The sequence below is a fragment of the Cydia pomonella genome, chromosome 6, assembly GCF_033807575.1.
Source record: "Cydia pomonella isolate Wapato2018A chromosome 6, ilCydPomo1, whole genome shotgun sequence".
Taxonomy (NCBI): domain Eukaryota; kingdom Metazoa; phylum Arthropoda; class Insecta; order Lepidoptera; family Tortricidae; genus Cydia; species Cydia pomonella.
The window spans coordinates 5,530,481-5,546,256 of NC_084708.1; the positions used below are offsets into that span (position 1 = coordinate 5,530,481).

A 15,776-nucleotide genomic window follows, 5' to 3' on the forward strand; every position below is an offset into this window, starting at 1 on the left:
AGTGCTCTTGCGCTCGCATCCGTACCCACCGTCCCGTCACGATCGACCGTGGCTGCCATTTATTAATATTAAACGAAAATTCGTTATCCAACTGGCCTTGAGCCGCGTTCCTTTCAGTTCTACTTAATGATGACAGTTGCTTGAAACGTGCCGGCTGTAATGGCACCAACTCATTGACCGTACGGGTGGTCACGGCGGCAGCAAGGCTCCGCCGGTAATGCCTCGCCAGCCATGATTTTCTGTCACGGCTCCTGGATCATTAACGCAAAGGTGAGCTGCGCTTTCACGACGAACGCGTTGCCCAATCGAAACGAAATACTTATTTCATATCGATTTAAATTACTCATAAATGAAAACTTTCGAAAGAAAATTCGTCATGGCAAAGGTTTTGTAACAGCCGCATTGAAAGCGGCAGCTCGTCGGCGGACGTCGAAAGTGCGCCGAGAGGTTGCGCAGCGCGTTACGAAGTTTTTATTGTCGGCCGCGCGCGAAATCACTTGAAAGTTGTATTGTCCTTGGATATTTCACTTCTTTATTTACTGTTCTGACACCCGAACCGAAGTTCATTCGCGGGTGACGCCAATTGTGCGCTTTGCCTAAGTCGATACTTGGCTCCCCTTCACTGCAATCACTATCTAGATTTTGTTGCGCGAGATGTGGCGAATGCTCTAGGTATAATAACGTCCCGTACAGCATCAACGCAACACCGTATTACACATCGATTATCACTATAACACCAGCATTTCTATACAACTTTCTACTGTAATCACACTCTCAAAGAAAGCAGTGAAAGTCCCTGTAAAGAACTTACCAAGGGACTATATGTTGGAAAGGTAGGCGCGGTGCGCTGCCAGCGCCACGGCTCCCGCTCACGACACTTCACAAGGATACACACTGAATCCAGAATCCAGGGTTCACTATCACTGTAATCCGGGTGTTGCGACGCGGTGTGTGCGCGACGGCTCTGCGGGCCGCGGGCCGAGCGAGTGGCGGCGCCCGCGCCGGTTGCGCCACACAGAAAGTAAAAGTGTCCGCGCCCCGCACCGCATTTCTCCCACTTTCGCCGATGAATCACGCCGCCAAGGTCGATTCCCGTGCACCAGACGCTTCCCGTCTCGAGACCTGGTAGGGTTGGCAACGACCTATATCAATTACAGAGTAGGTGCCATACACGGCCAAGTAGGTACCTAATGTAGGTCAACCAGTATGGTAAAATTTATTATTTTCATGACGTATTAAGTAGGTACCCAGTCATCTGACACAATTGACCACACGCGTTGATTTTACTGCTGGCGGGCATGTACACTATTATTTTTGTCACAAGCTATTACTTACTATTTTTGTGAAGGTCCAACTTACAGAAAACCGCAGTCAAATAACACTAGACCCTACTCATAGTGTTGTGTCCCTGCCGGTGAGTAACGTTGCCAGAGCTCAACGAGGGGGGTTTAGGGTCGGAAACGCGCATGTAACTCCTTTGGAGTTGCAGGCGTACATAGGCTACGGAGACTGCTTACCATCAGGCGGTCCATATACTTGTTTGCCATCGACGTAGTATAAACAAAAAACTTAGTATTTTATTTTTACCTGTAGGTAGGTTGGGATCGTTGGCCTCATACTCGTAGATCTTATTTTCTGGGATTTTCATAATAACCTATTTTACATACTCATGTAAATATACACCTACCTACCTATAGGTAGGTACCTACTTATAGAACGAGTCATTTACGACGACGCGGGCTTTGACTCTTATTGTCATGATATTAAAGGTTAGATTTGACAAATCTGCACGTCATCGTGGATGACACGTACTATATACTAATATAACTAATAGCATAGGTACATAAAATCGCATTATAACTGCCCGTTTCCTTTTTTCGTATGCGTGCTTGATCTTACACGGAGATGCAGATAAACTGCAACTGTATTCAATTAGTTTACTATTCTTTTGAGAATCAGCGTAATATGTGTTTGTGTGCTCAACTGACCATATATTTCCACGAAATCAAAGAGATGCATTATACGCTAGCGTCAACTACACTTAAACCATTGTGACTTTAAATATTAAAACATCATATTATCCTACGTATGACTTGAAATTATATGTCGTTTTAGCGTTGAACGTTTGTACACAAGTGTTCTGTGAGTTGGGTCAGCATTAACATATATTTAGACGGTAATGACCAGTGACGCTGTTGTTATTGCTATTCGCTGTACTGGAAATGTCGTTAAGCCAAATATGACTTTATTAATTTACCAGCTAATTTACTTATACCTTTTATCCTCTCGAAACCGAACGAAAAAAATGTGGCGCCATGGCGTCCGTTCATAATACAACTGAAAAGAAATCAAAATTAGACATGGTTTTGTGTTTTTTTCTATCGAATCTACTTCATCCTTTTAAGATTTTGGTTAGATGCCCTTGTAAAAATTATCTAATTTCCGTGTGAATTACTAACATGTAAAAATTCAATATAAAAACTAAAATTTTGCGTTTCTGCCCTCTTAATGTCATTCGTTTGTCAGTGCCTCAATATCTTATGCATACTTATAGTTGGGTAAAAATTAGTTCGTTTGAATCATATTAAATAATAGGCGTCCATAGGCTACGGTGACTGCTTAACATCAGGCGGGCCGTATGCTTGTTTGCCACCGACGTGGTATAAAAAAAAATCATGATTGGATTTAATTGATTTGCGATTTTTTACTTTCAATCAGTAAGTACCCATCGGTAAAGATTTATTTTCTAACAGTTAGTTGATTCAAATTCATTTCGATTTAATTAAAGATGATTTATTCATGAGTAGGTAAGTCAAAACATCGATTTTAATCATGAGTGTTAAACTGGTCTTATAGTTTGTATAATTCCCGTTTAATCCACCCAAAGTTCTGTCATACAGTCGGCTTAGACTTAGGTGTGCAAAATGCAAATCACGTGTGTTCTGACACAAATGTTCTTCAAATAGGGTGTCGGATATCTCACAAAGTAAACGTTTATAAATTATTGCAAGCGTAAGAGACAGCATTAATTGGTACCAAGTGAAACTAATTGCTTTTGCTCATAATTCTCACAAGTAAATTAAATACCTACGTTATGGCAAGGAGAAACCGAGTTGTTGTCACGTTTTCTTTTATTAACATTTAATTGATTAAGATAAGTAGACAACTCAAAATTATCGCTGCTTCTTTTACTCTCTTTCGACGAGTATGAACCAGGGACCGGACAACCCTTCCCTCGCTAAAAGCCTTTCAATGGGCGTCCCTTTAAGATGGCTAACCCAGTGAAAGACATACCAGTTTGAACTACTAGCCCATTCATTTGACAATCCTTTAAGACGAAAATGGAGGAACTGCGCGAAATCACCTTTTTATACAAACGTAGTGCTCATTTTCTTCTCTGGATATTAAGAGGCAACAGGAGTTGTCATTTCTCCATACAAAAGTACTCAACTTTTTCGTCCGTGGTTTTTGAAGCTACAGCAAAGATTTTTTCAACATAGATTATTATTATTAATATCTGTGTCGGACTGTTTTGCTTTTATGATATTTTTGTTTCTTAAGGCTAGTGCACTTCAAATATTCGCAAAAACGGCATAATTTACTAGGCCGCAAAGAGAAGCATGGTATTAAAAACTGACATCAATTAGCCTAAAAATTAAAACAGGCCGACACATATAATTTCATCACCATTTAGATCTCAAAATTTCGTTACATTTGTTTAAGTTTTGGAGGAGGAAACAGTCGAATACGAAACATTGTTTTTTGAGATGTATAAGCAAGATTTTTCGCCTAACCTAGCGTTGTCCTTATTGCACTAGTTTTAGAAGTCGTTTTAGTTAGCGAGACGGATATATTCACCTAAAATATTTTAATCTCAGCTCCTGTATCCTCTTAACATTACTACGTTTGTATGGAGAATCGGGCGTCCTCTTTCCTCTTACTGGCCAAACAATAAAGATAGGCTTTCGCAACCGCTTACTGCTAATGCTATCTTATATGCCTTGTATTCCCTTTATAAGGGTTACCCTAATAATTTAGCGCGTTTTATAAAATATTCCCATTATTATTTATTACTTGAAATTGAATTTACATAGATTTCATGGTATCATTTATTATTTATAACAAAACATTCTGGAAAAGTTTCCTTTCTCATGTTTTTTTCTGAAACTGTTGCATATATTCACGAGTATTATATACAGGCTGGGTCCTGACATCTTTACCTTCAGCCTATGTTTCTTAAGCTCACGGGTCAAAACGGCCTTCTGTCAATTATAAAATGTTAATCTTTTTTAATTGATATGATTACAATATTTAACATATACATATTTATACTTAAGCGCCCTCACCTAGCCATACAATACAAATATTGTTTTTCTGGAAATTAGGATATCAATTTAACTCCAAAAATTTAGCCTAATGTAATACCTACATATTTACCTACGTTCGAATTAGGTACTTAAATTTTAGATTTCCTTTTATTCCAATTTTGGCATAATTGTGTTATTAGTATTGTGTAATAAAATATATTTATGGGAATTGTAAATTCCTGAAGTTAGACCAAGATAAGTCTGCAACGAATTTGATAGCACACGCAGTGCAAGTTTAATTAATCGTTGAAGATTTGTTTTGGTCTGACACTATGCTACTTACCAAGTCAGTGTTCACATAGCACTATTCATGTCTCAATTCAGAGACATAAGTAGCAATATACGTGTGCTGTTGGTTACCAAGAACAAAGTACCAACAGATGAATAAGTATGTGATCCCGATAGATCGCTATACACGGTAGAGTGACATTGAAAGTTGGCATTATCTTACGTAACCGTAAGAACGGCCCGCGGACGTATCGAATATCACACCCCGCACGTGTTATATATATGTAGCTTTTATACATTGTGAGTATAGTATACTGCCTATCCGTTACGAGGATTCTTGGGTCATTATAAATGCCAAGAAAAACTTATGATTATTAGGGGTTAGATAAACAGGCACGTTATTATTTATTACTGTAAAATTATTACATTCTTACTTTACTATGTATATATGTATATGTATATATACTAGAAGTTACAGGGGGGGGGGACACATTTTTTTACTTTGGAAGTGTCTCTCGCGCAAACTATTCACTTTAGAAAAAATTTATATTAGGAACCTAAATATCATTTTTGAAGACCTATCCATAGATACCCCACATGTATGGGTTTGATGAAAAAAAGTTTTTTTGAGTTTCAGTTCTAAGTATGGGGAACCCCCAAAATTTATTGTTTTTTTTTCTATTTTTGTGTGAAAATGTTAATGCGGTTCATAAAATACATCCACTTACTAAGTTTGAACAGTACAGCTCTTATAGTTTCGGAAAAAAGTGGCTGTGACAGAATCGGACAGACAGACGGACATGACGAATCTATAAGGGTTCCGTTTTTTGCCATTTGGCTACGGAACCCTAAAAACATGTTTAATTTTCATTTACTTTCAATTGTATATAGTTAACGAGCATTCCATAGCAGTATACTTTTAATATAAAATAGCTAGTGATATAGCCGTGGGATTTCACAAGCGAAATTTTAATCATAAATATACTTTAAGAGTTATTGAGGTAAAATGTTAAAACCCGCGCGATCGTCAAATCTTCCGTTGCAAGTTTCGTGTGGCGCCATATTTTTTGTTCCTTTCTAATACCTGTCCTCTTAAAAGGAAACTAGCGTAGTTCAATCAAGTTAGAGATGGGCCGAGAAGAGATGACGGGTAATATAGTTTGCCAAATACGAGTATTCGGCCAAATGTTCGGTTCAATCTTACAGAACCGGAACGAACAGGACAACCGTGGGCATACCTTCAAGTTCTTCATACAATGTCGTTTGTCCCTGGCATCCCCATACTTTGATTCGACGACTGCATCGGGTGAATGACCCTGTGCAATTTCATCCTAAGTCTGAGCATATTCAAATATATGGTCTGAGCGAAAGAAAGTGGCTATGTATATCTATTATTAATTTATACTGCCTTCTGTTTGATTGTTTACAACAGACAACAGCCGTAACAATGTTGGATGGCTGCCAGGTTTGCATCCATAATGAGGCTTAGTCAGGCCTACTTACTATTTCTGCACTCACTATAATAGCAATCTATATGGACAGGGTAATGAAAAATGGACCAAGCAGTATATCTCAGCCTACATATCGAAATAGTAAAGGCTATTTCTCATAAATGAGATGAATTGGGCTATAATAGTTCTCATGCTGGCCCAAAGTGGAGTTGAGACTGCACATACGCCTTTGAAATGGTTTCATCGCAATGTTTTTCCTTACCGAAAAGCTAAAATCAAATAATGAATTAAAATAAACTCATTGTCACGAGCCAGAATTTGAACTCACAAAAATCAGATTGAAAGTCAACGACTGAACTACTTGGCTACCAGTAGCCGGTGAAAACGTCCGCGAAGATAAATAGTTTGTGAAATGTGCAATATATTCTTATTATTATTATTTATTATCCATATACGTAAACTGGCTTGAAAATAATAAGAAAAACATTGACCAACAATATGACTTAACTAAATATTCTAAAATCTATTCTCCACTATACCTACATCTAATTATGAGTAATTACTCGTACTGAAAATGGTTACTCCAATTCAGAGTACGGGATCACTGGGCTACGAAATTTAGAGCTACTTCTGATAACCCGCGCGACCTCTCGCGTGACTCTCTCTTTCTAAATGTGGGTAACCCAATTTGGTTGGACGGATGTGTAAACACACAAATCCGAGAAATTGCGGCAACTTTTATAAACAAAAAATCGTGTGATGTGATGAAATATTCACATCAAGAGCCCTCGATATTAGACTAATATTCTGTGAACAGTTAGCTTGGCAACATACTTAGGTACTGGTGAAAATTGTATAATATGAAAAACAAACGTTCAATCTAAAATAATGTGATTATTAGTTTGAATAGAGTTAGATCAAGATAACTCTGCAACAAATTTGACACCACAAACTGTGCAAATGTTATTTATGTCATAATTTCATAGAAGTTTGACGTTTAAAATAACACTAGCACAGTCTGGGCAGGGCTATTCAATTCGCTGCAGACTTAACTTGGTCTAATTTTAGTGTGATAAATAGTAGCACTTATCGTCTAGTATTTATAAACGAATTTTTGTTTTTAATTAAAAAATAAAAATCCATTACCTAATCATTTATCAAGATTTCTACACGACGGTCAAATACAGTACGGTTCTTAAGTAGGTACTTAGACAAAACAGACACAACAAATATCAAATACTATAAAATGTATAATAGATTGAATAGAAACCGAATTACGTTTATCTTGGGCACTCGATAGATAGCGCAAAGAAAACTGTGTCACAACCTTCAGTGGTTACGACACGCCGATAACCCGCCGGGAGCCAGCTATCACCGACGAGATTCGGGAGTTGTGCAACCGGAAAGTGATAACTGGTGCTAATTGGGTACGCACTGAAAGTTATTAATGTGGGAATCTGATGGTACAAGAGAATCTTCGCTTGACAATGACGACTTGGAGTTTATATTTAATACAATTACCTTCTTGGAGGAGTGGCCAGACACAGAACTTGATAGAGATTTAGAGATTAGTGGAGAAATTGGGGGAGGCCTTAACCCGGCAGTGGGACACGAGTGACACGACGGGTTCCAAATAATATCTAAATAATAATAATATATTGGGAGAGTAAGGTCCTCACGGGACCCGACGCGGACCTGCATCTGGTTACGATTCTGGGACCTCTTCGTAGAAACCGAGGGTTTTGTCTGTTCAATTGCGGACAAAGTTATGATAATGAACAACTACCGGAAATATATCCTGACGGATGGTACGGTCGACATTTGTCTTGCATGCCGCTGTCCCAGAGAGTCACTCAGGCTTGTCATTTACGGTTGTTCTCATCTTGCTAACGGCAAGTACTTGCACAAATATAATCTCGTAGCCAGAATTATTCACAAGCAACTTGTTCTTCTATGCGGCCTTGTGGACTTTTTTTTTGTTCACGGAGTGGGCGAATGCGTTTACGCACCATCCCCCCAGCCGCGGGAAGGCCATGATGGGTGTGTGGGACTCGCCGCTCCTGTCCCCTCTCTCCTGGTGAGAGGGGGGGGAGAACTTGGCCCTACCCACTAAACTCACTCCGGCGTTTCGCCCTCTTTGCCGTTTGCGAGAGCGCCATGGGATAGAGAACACTCCACCATAGCGCTCCCCGGGGCCTTGTGGACCTGGACCAGTTCTCGAAAATGATTGTGCCGCGCTCTATCATCACTGTCAGGACTACTGTAGCCATTAAGCCTAACATCGTGCTAATATATCGATCACACCGCTGGGTCGTGCTCGTCGACATCACCATGCCCCATGATGAGAATATCGTGAAAGCCGAGAAGGACAAGTTCAGTAAGTACCTAAACTTGGCTCACGAGATAACCGCCATGTGGGAAGTTGATTCGACGATCATTGTCCTTATAGTCGTTTCAGCGAACGGTCTCATAGCGAAGAGTCTCGACCAACACCTTGAGAGACTTTCGTTAGGTGGTTAGATCAAGGGTCAGATGCAGAAGGCGGTAGTCTTGGACACGGCGCAGATAGTCCGCCGGTTCCTCTCTCTGCGGCCCTGACCACCGGCAGTTTGGGCCTTGTCCCGCTGCTGGCGGCACACTAGGTTAGGTTTTTTATAATGTGTTTACATATTTTTTGTATTGTTTTGTCAGTGTTTTTAATTATATTTTACTTCTATATTCATATGAATGTTCTTGAAATTTAGGTCCCCTGCTTAATCGTGGCCGTGGATGACAACGATGAAATATAAAAGCGACCATTCCTTAATATAATTCTTTCCAAGGACACTAGCCCCGTAACGCGCCACCATACGTAATATCTATGCATAATCTCCTCATTCCTCTGTACAACTTCAAACTTTTAGTTACCTTCTCTTCCAGGGACTAGTTGAGGTTTCTAAAAAGCCCTGACACTCGCCAAGTCCCCCCCCCCCCCCCCAATCTTGACAAAGGAACAAAAATTCTGACATCTCTACTACTCTAATAGCACCTCTACTCCTGTTCCCGTTGAAAGTTGGTAACACTACTGCCTAATTCTTACTACTTCATCTTCATTTTCCCTGGGGGCCTAGGCAAATTGACAATCGTTGATAAAAATACCGATTGAGACTTAAATTATGATTGGAATTGGTCACGTGACTTGTAGCGTCTGTGGTGTCCCGGTACATTTTTCTATTCGTCATCTTGGCTAGGCCCCCATATCTGACACAATATTTTCAAGAGAATAACTTCCACCTTGTTCTATTTATTGGTCTTGACTTAACCATTAATTTAATGTTTCAAGTTTTATTGTTATTGTATTACTCAGAAATAAACCTCGCGAGGTTATGTTACGGGTGTTAAAGAAGCTATAAAATTACAAGCCATGTCTGATTGAATAAATAGGACGAATTAAGGTAGTATATTATTTATAATAATTTACCGTAACTACTATGATGTACTCGTATACTATAAATGTAGGTACCTTAGGTTTAGGTCAAGTAAATTTTATGTACAGTTAGCAATACTATTAGCTTAGCACATTTATATATAAACTTCTATGCAAGGGGGGGGGGGGGCTGCAGCTAACTGTACATATAGATATTATTCATTTCAAATAAAGTCAGTTATATAACTTATTATAGGTAAGTATTATTCACTTTTGACTTTTCAGAGTAGGAATTGTATTGTTTTCCATTTTCCTGGTTCTAATACATAAGTATATATATATTAAGCATATGTACTAATCAGTGAGTGCACGCAAGTGGTACAATGATTTGTTTTGTCAGGTATTAAATATCAACACGGACAAGGTATCAAAAATATGCACACACGACCGTATTGGCTACTCATTGAGGTAGTGTGTATGTTACCGTAAAAGCCCGTTTTAAGGATAACGCGTTTTTACTAGTTAAAACCAGGGATCGGAAACCGGTATTTTTTGTATGGGAACGAAAACGGTATTTTTTCGTTCTTTGTTAATTACTTCATTTCTAATTAGGCAATCTAATAATACGAAGTCGTTATCTGAAAACACAACTGAGTCCTACATTTAGAGTATAAAATTAACCGAAATATATGGTTATTTCGATGTTTTTGCAAAAAAACCGGTTCCGATCCCTGGTTAAAACTAGTGGTCCGTAAGGCCTCGGTGAATACTAGATTTAACTAAGATTTTTACTCAAAACTAGTTTTCGGAAAGTGCCTTGCTGAAAAACGCGTTTTCACCAAAAACGAGTTTTTACGGTATTACAAATTTTTGGCTAAAGAGTATATACGTGTTGATTTCGGCTTCGTGTACGCCTCCCAAATTCCGGAAAACCATTGTTTCGTAATGGGAAACACACATTTAAAAATATAATTCTTATTATTCTTCACCTACTTCGTAACTATCCTAATCTCTGATCTCTGATTAACCTTAACCGCATCGTTTCAAAACTGTTCTTATTCCCTGTGCACTAGGTTGAAATTTAAATAAATCGCAAGCAAGATGTCCTTTTTAAGTTGTTTGCATGTAATTATGAATTAAAACAGGTCCTATCAGATGGACATTATACCTGTTTTCGAAAAGTTTTTTTAGCCAAAACCTGACGAAACGTAAACAACATAATTGACTAATTTTTCGACTACGTACATGTGAGAACTTGATGTATAAGAAATATAGCAGCAAAAACGTATTGTTTATCTACGTGTATGGCGCCTATCCTCTAAGGCATTTTCACATGAGTTGATGTTCGTATTGATATTTATCTTTGGCTAGCAACATATGACCATTGACCATGTATGTAGTGTTGCATCTCTTTGCCTATTATAAATTAAACTTACGCTATTATCCTATTATACAGGTTCATTCATGAGACGTGAGCAGGACTAAGCCTACACAATCAGTAAATGTTACCGAATCGTTCGTCATCATATTTAAGTAAAACAATCTCGCTTTATTTTTGTTATTTAACTTTTTGGTAAGTACAAATTTGATAATCTACAATCATGGACACCCTATAACAATTAAGAAAGATAAAACCTCTTTAACCGTTATGACAGCACTTGGAATATGAAGAAAATAAAATGTCACACTTGGTGAGTTACGATTTTTCAAAAGTAACCAGACTCAACATTCAATTTGTCACTTGTTATTGATAAAACAAAGAGGGTGACCATAAATGTCGTAAATAAATTAAATCTTTTTTTTTATCAGTAAAAAATAAATGAACGTTAATCTCACAAATACTGGTACGAAACAGTTTCTTATACTCGTAACTTATTGAATGCTCAGGCTTGATCCTGCTCACGTCTCCTGAATCACATGTATATACCTGTATATAGAAGAATAAAGTCCGCCTTTTGTACATTTATGTGGTATTGTAAAACTTTTAATAAGTGAACATTTGTACGGATTTTTTAAAGTTTGAACCCGGTCCTTTGAAGGTTGAAGAAAGATATGAGTTGAGACGTGTTTTTGAAAGTAACACAAAAAATAAGACAAAAGACAAAAATAAAGGACAAAATTACTTTGTAAATCAGAAGTTGTTATGGTTCTCAGAATTATTATTGACGACAAAATTGACATTGATATTTTTCAAGTACCTGTTTATATCGTGACAAGGAAAGGCCAACACGCTGATCAATATAAATGAAAAAAATAAAAGGTTCAAAATTTCTTGTTTAGCAGTGAAATATTCAAACCTGCGAGAGCCAAGAATATAGAAGCTCTTCTACTTCCTTACAATATACAAGAGCTAGCACTGAATGTATGGTATCTAACATGAAATAGAATCAAATGCTATCTGTAGCGTTATATGTAGTAAATTACGGGTTTTACCCCAGTTTCTGCGGGCCGGTCGCCTCAACAGTCTCCTGCAACTGTGTCAGGACGGGAAGATGGCCCCTTTCATTACCTCTGGAATCAGATGCACTTGTTGTCCACCTAGTTAGTAGATTTATTATACTGTAGCTATATTATATATTATATTCTCATGTTTCTGTATAGATTATAACATAGATTTTCAGTTTTATTTTGAACTAGTAACTATGGAAGACGTAATTCCGAAATAAACATTATTAATATTATTATTCAGGTAGGTAGTGATGTAAATATTGTTTAGGTACCTGTTTCTCATTAGTCTGCTATTGTATTCCACTGCTCGGCCAATGCCTATAATTGTACCTATGTACAGATGCAGAGTAATATCTCCCTCTAATCCCACCGAAAAGTATTAAATCGTCTTCTTTTTGGTTAGACTCTGCCACGATATACAATTTTATGGTTGTCCTGGTACATCAGGCAGTCTAGCGGACTTGGATATTGAATTTACAAATATTTAATACCTATATCCTTTTACCGATATCGTTTTGGAATGAAATGAAATATCTTTATTTTCAAGCTTTACTCCAAGGAAAAAACAACGTTTTATGTATTATAAATATACTTACCTACAATGTAAAAATTGCTCACTAAAAAACCCGGAATGATAATTCCTTTAAATAATCTGAAGTTTCCGGTCTAAAATAAGAATGGCTTTTACGCTGACGTTAAAAAGAGGAAAATGTTACAATTTCATCTGATTACTACATGTTTAAATCCTATTCATATTTCAGGATAAATAATACGTAAAAACCGTAAAAAATATAAACAGAAACAATTTATTCGTAAGCACAAACAGTGAAGAGAAAATTACTTATACAAAACAGAAAAATATAGGAATAGCACTTTCTGTGCAAGTGAAACGAAAAGCGCTGATCTTCCGATGAGATCATCAGATACGTTTATATGGAGGAATAGAACAGACATACCTAAGTGGTTATATTATAGTGTACCTACATACGTTTTAAGGATGACTCACTTTAGACCGGTCCGGGGCCGGGCCGGGGTGTCCGACACTTCGTTCACTATGTCATCTAGTACCCACAACACAAGCAGTATTGCGCTTAATGTGGGACTTTTTTTTTGTATAAGTACAATTGACGATCTTTTTGTGAATTTATGCTATATTATGGAAAAATAACATGTAAAATTTTCAATGAGAAATATTATTTATATTCATTTATTTATTTTATGTGCAGAGATAGCATATGACAGATTGCGGATGGACTGTCTTTGGGCATTTCAGCCAAAAAGTGCATCCTTTTAGCTAAACAAATCGTAATAAGTATTTATTTATTAGAAAGGAAAATGTTCCCGAGATGTTTTAAAGCTCATTTTCGACCCACTGTATCGCGTGAGAATGAAGAGGCCTTTGCTCAGCAGTAGGTGGAAATAGGCCGATATTGATATTGATTACTACTGAGACAACAGCTTGCCGCAAATGCTGTGATAGTCACAGGTACAGTCAGCATCAATAGTAACGAATGAAACAACGCGCCAAAAGTAGGCAAATAATATCTTTTCCAAATACCTATAGGCAAATCTCTAAAATTTACGTCCAAAATTATTTTTTTAAGTCTTAGTTGTTCTACATATAGCACCATCACTTTTTGTTAAGCTGTCACAGAATGGTAGATGCTTTAGACACTTGTTTGATCCGCTACTTTTGATGCTGACTGTACCTACGATATTTTATAGTATTTATATACTTTAGAAACAATATCAGTAGACGTTTTGGTAATAAACAAGTTAATTAAATTTACTGTCATTATATATTTTATTATAGAAACTAAAATGCCAATAATGTGCTCTTAAATATATTTATCTACACACATATCATAAACCCTCTATGATGCCTTCAAAATCCGTAAATAATGGCCAACATTACGATGAACTGTTTTGTTACAACAAATTTCTTATCTATGATAATGTTGTAATTGCTTCATAACTACATCAAAATTTTTTTTGGTTGGTTAACCAATAAATGTTATGACTACCCGAAAATTTACAAATTGTTTGTTGACTTTTATTTAAATACCTAAAGATACAGAGTTATAGGTATTTAATCTTGACAGATCTTATATTCTTCGTAAAAAAAGTATTTAAAAAAAACCTAACTACAATATATTTCAAAATCGAAAAGAGCATCATAATGACACCTCACATTAAATAATCTGCCAAGCCGAGTACATCGCTGGCTATATAAATAATAAAAAAATATTTCCTTTCAATTGAATACAAATATCCTCCCCTTCTGCGTCGATCCGGTAAAACTAAAAACATAAACACGGCACATGCAAATACATAAATTCTCAACAAAAACAAATGTGGATTGCTTGTTAAAGTTATGATTATGGTTACTAATTAGCATTAAATTTGCTTCAAATAGTATTAGTATTAAAATTTTAATACTGGTATTTGTAATGACATAATTAATAAACCCAATGCCGTGCCCCGTTCGAGTCTTTATAATGGCTGACCACAGATAAAAACCCCTTTATATTAAGATGATTATTATAAAAATGAAGCTTAATTGTTAAAATGTAGGGTTCAAATTTAAAGTAGGATGACTTGGAAATTGTAAAATTTTAATTTTATGAATAAATAAATTAAAGACAACACAAATAGGTGGAAAAACAATTAAAAACTTAAATTAAAAACTTATAAATAAAAAAATTGTCCCAGATCGAGACCGCTTGGCAGGGTGCCCAGAAGGCTGGCTGCATTGCCCCTCTGGATAGCGATGCTTATCCGCTGGGCGAAGTACAGGCCAGCCCTCTGATCACCCGAAGCCTCTATAAGGCGTTTTGCTAACTCCTTATAGAGGCGGCGCGCGCTAGGCCCCCACGGCCCTAGGGTTTCAACCCCAAACGCCGCAAATATGTAACTACTGCCGAGGTTGACATACTTTCGACGCTTGAGGCTTTCGGCTGAGGATGCGGCCGCACCAGCGTCAACTTTGGTGCCTGGAATATGGGACGGTGCCAGGGTATCTACGCATGTAGCATCCCAGACAAGGGGCCGTCCCATACTCCAAGGCACCAACGTCATTCCAACAGGCCTCTTACCATCATCCCTGACCAGGCCGTTGGGCTCGAGGACCGCCGGTACCTTGGCACTAACAAAGGCCCTACGGATGACGTCATTGATGCTGGCGTGCCGAGGTATCCTCCCAGCACTTCGGCTGCAAGAGAGGCCGTGGTGGCCTAGGTTGTCTACCATGACTTGGAAATGGTTCTTGAAAACGCAAGTAGGCTCCTTATATTTATAATAGAAAGGACTACTTATATTCATAATTGACTAGGATGGCAGTTGTATATCGGAAGGAACAGCGTGGGAAGGTCGACGACGTGCTCTCTTTTTAATTAACACCTTTTATTAGAAAGGCTGAAAGGGACTTGTTTTACAAGCTACAAGCGTTTGAAAAAAAACTGGTCAAAAATTAGCTGATAACCAGTAAATAAGAAGGTTGGCCTGGTTAGCCAGTTTAGATCTTTAGGGAAGGCGATTATCCAGAAATTGCGGTGTTTTAGGTCTAGGATATCAATTAAATAAACATATCTATTTATTTTTCAAAGCAATTACAACTACTTGTTTTTGTAACTAAAATAAAAGAAAACTGTAAATAAAAGAATAGATGATATACAATAGGCAGTCTTTACAAAGAAGTGTGTGGTTTGCGCGTCATAAAAAAGGTGATATTTTGATTCATTCTAACGTGAACATTAAACAGCCATTTTAGTTGTTATTTAAAAGCGTCGACAGTGTCATAGAAGAGATTTGTCATAAGTCATAACAACAATGAGTAGGATGCGATTATCTGCAGCTGAGTCACGCTCAAAGAGCAAT

At 37.5% G+C, this 15,776-nt stretch overlaps 1 protein-coding gene across 1 annotated transcript in view; it reads right to left on the minus strand.

The window, feature by feature from the left end:
• LOC133518788 (transcription factor Ken) overlaps positions 1 to 964 on the minus strand; it is a 37,313-nt gene extending 36,349 nt beyond the window's left edge. The window contains exon 1 of the mRNA XM_061852491.1: positions 812 to 964. The gene's annotated coding sequence lies outside the window, so the exon portion shown is untranslated. The remainder of the gene's footprint in view (positions 1 to 811) is intronic.
• Between the last annotated feature and the right edge of the window lie 14,812 nt (positions 965 to 15,776).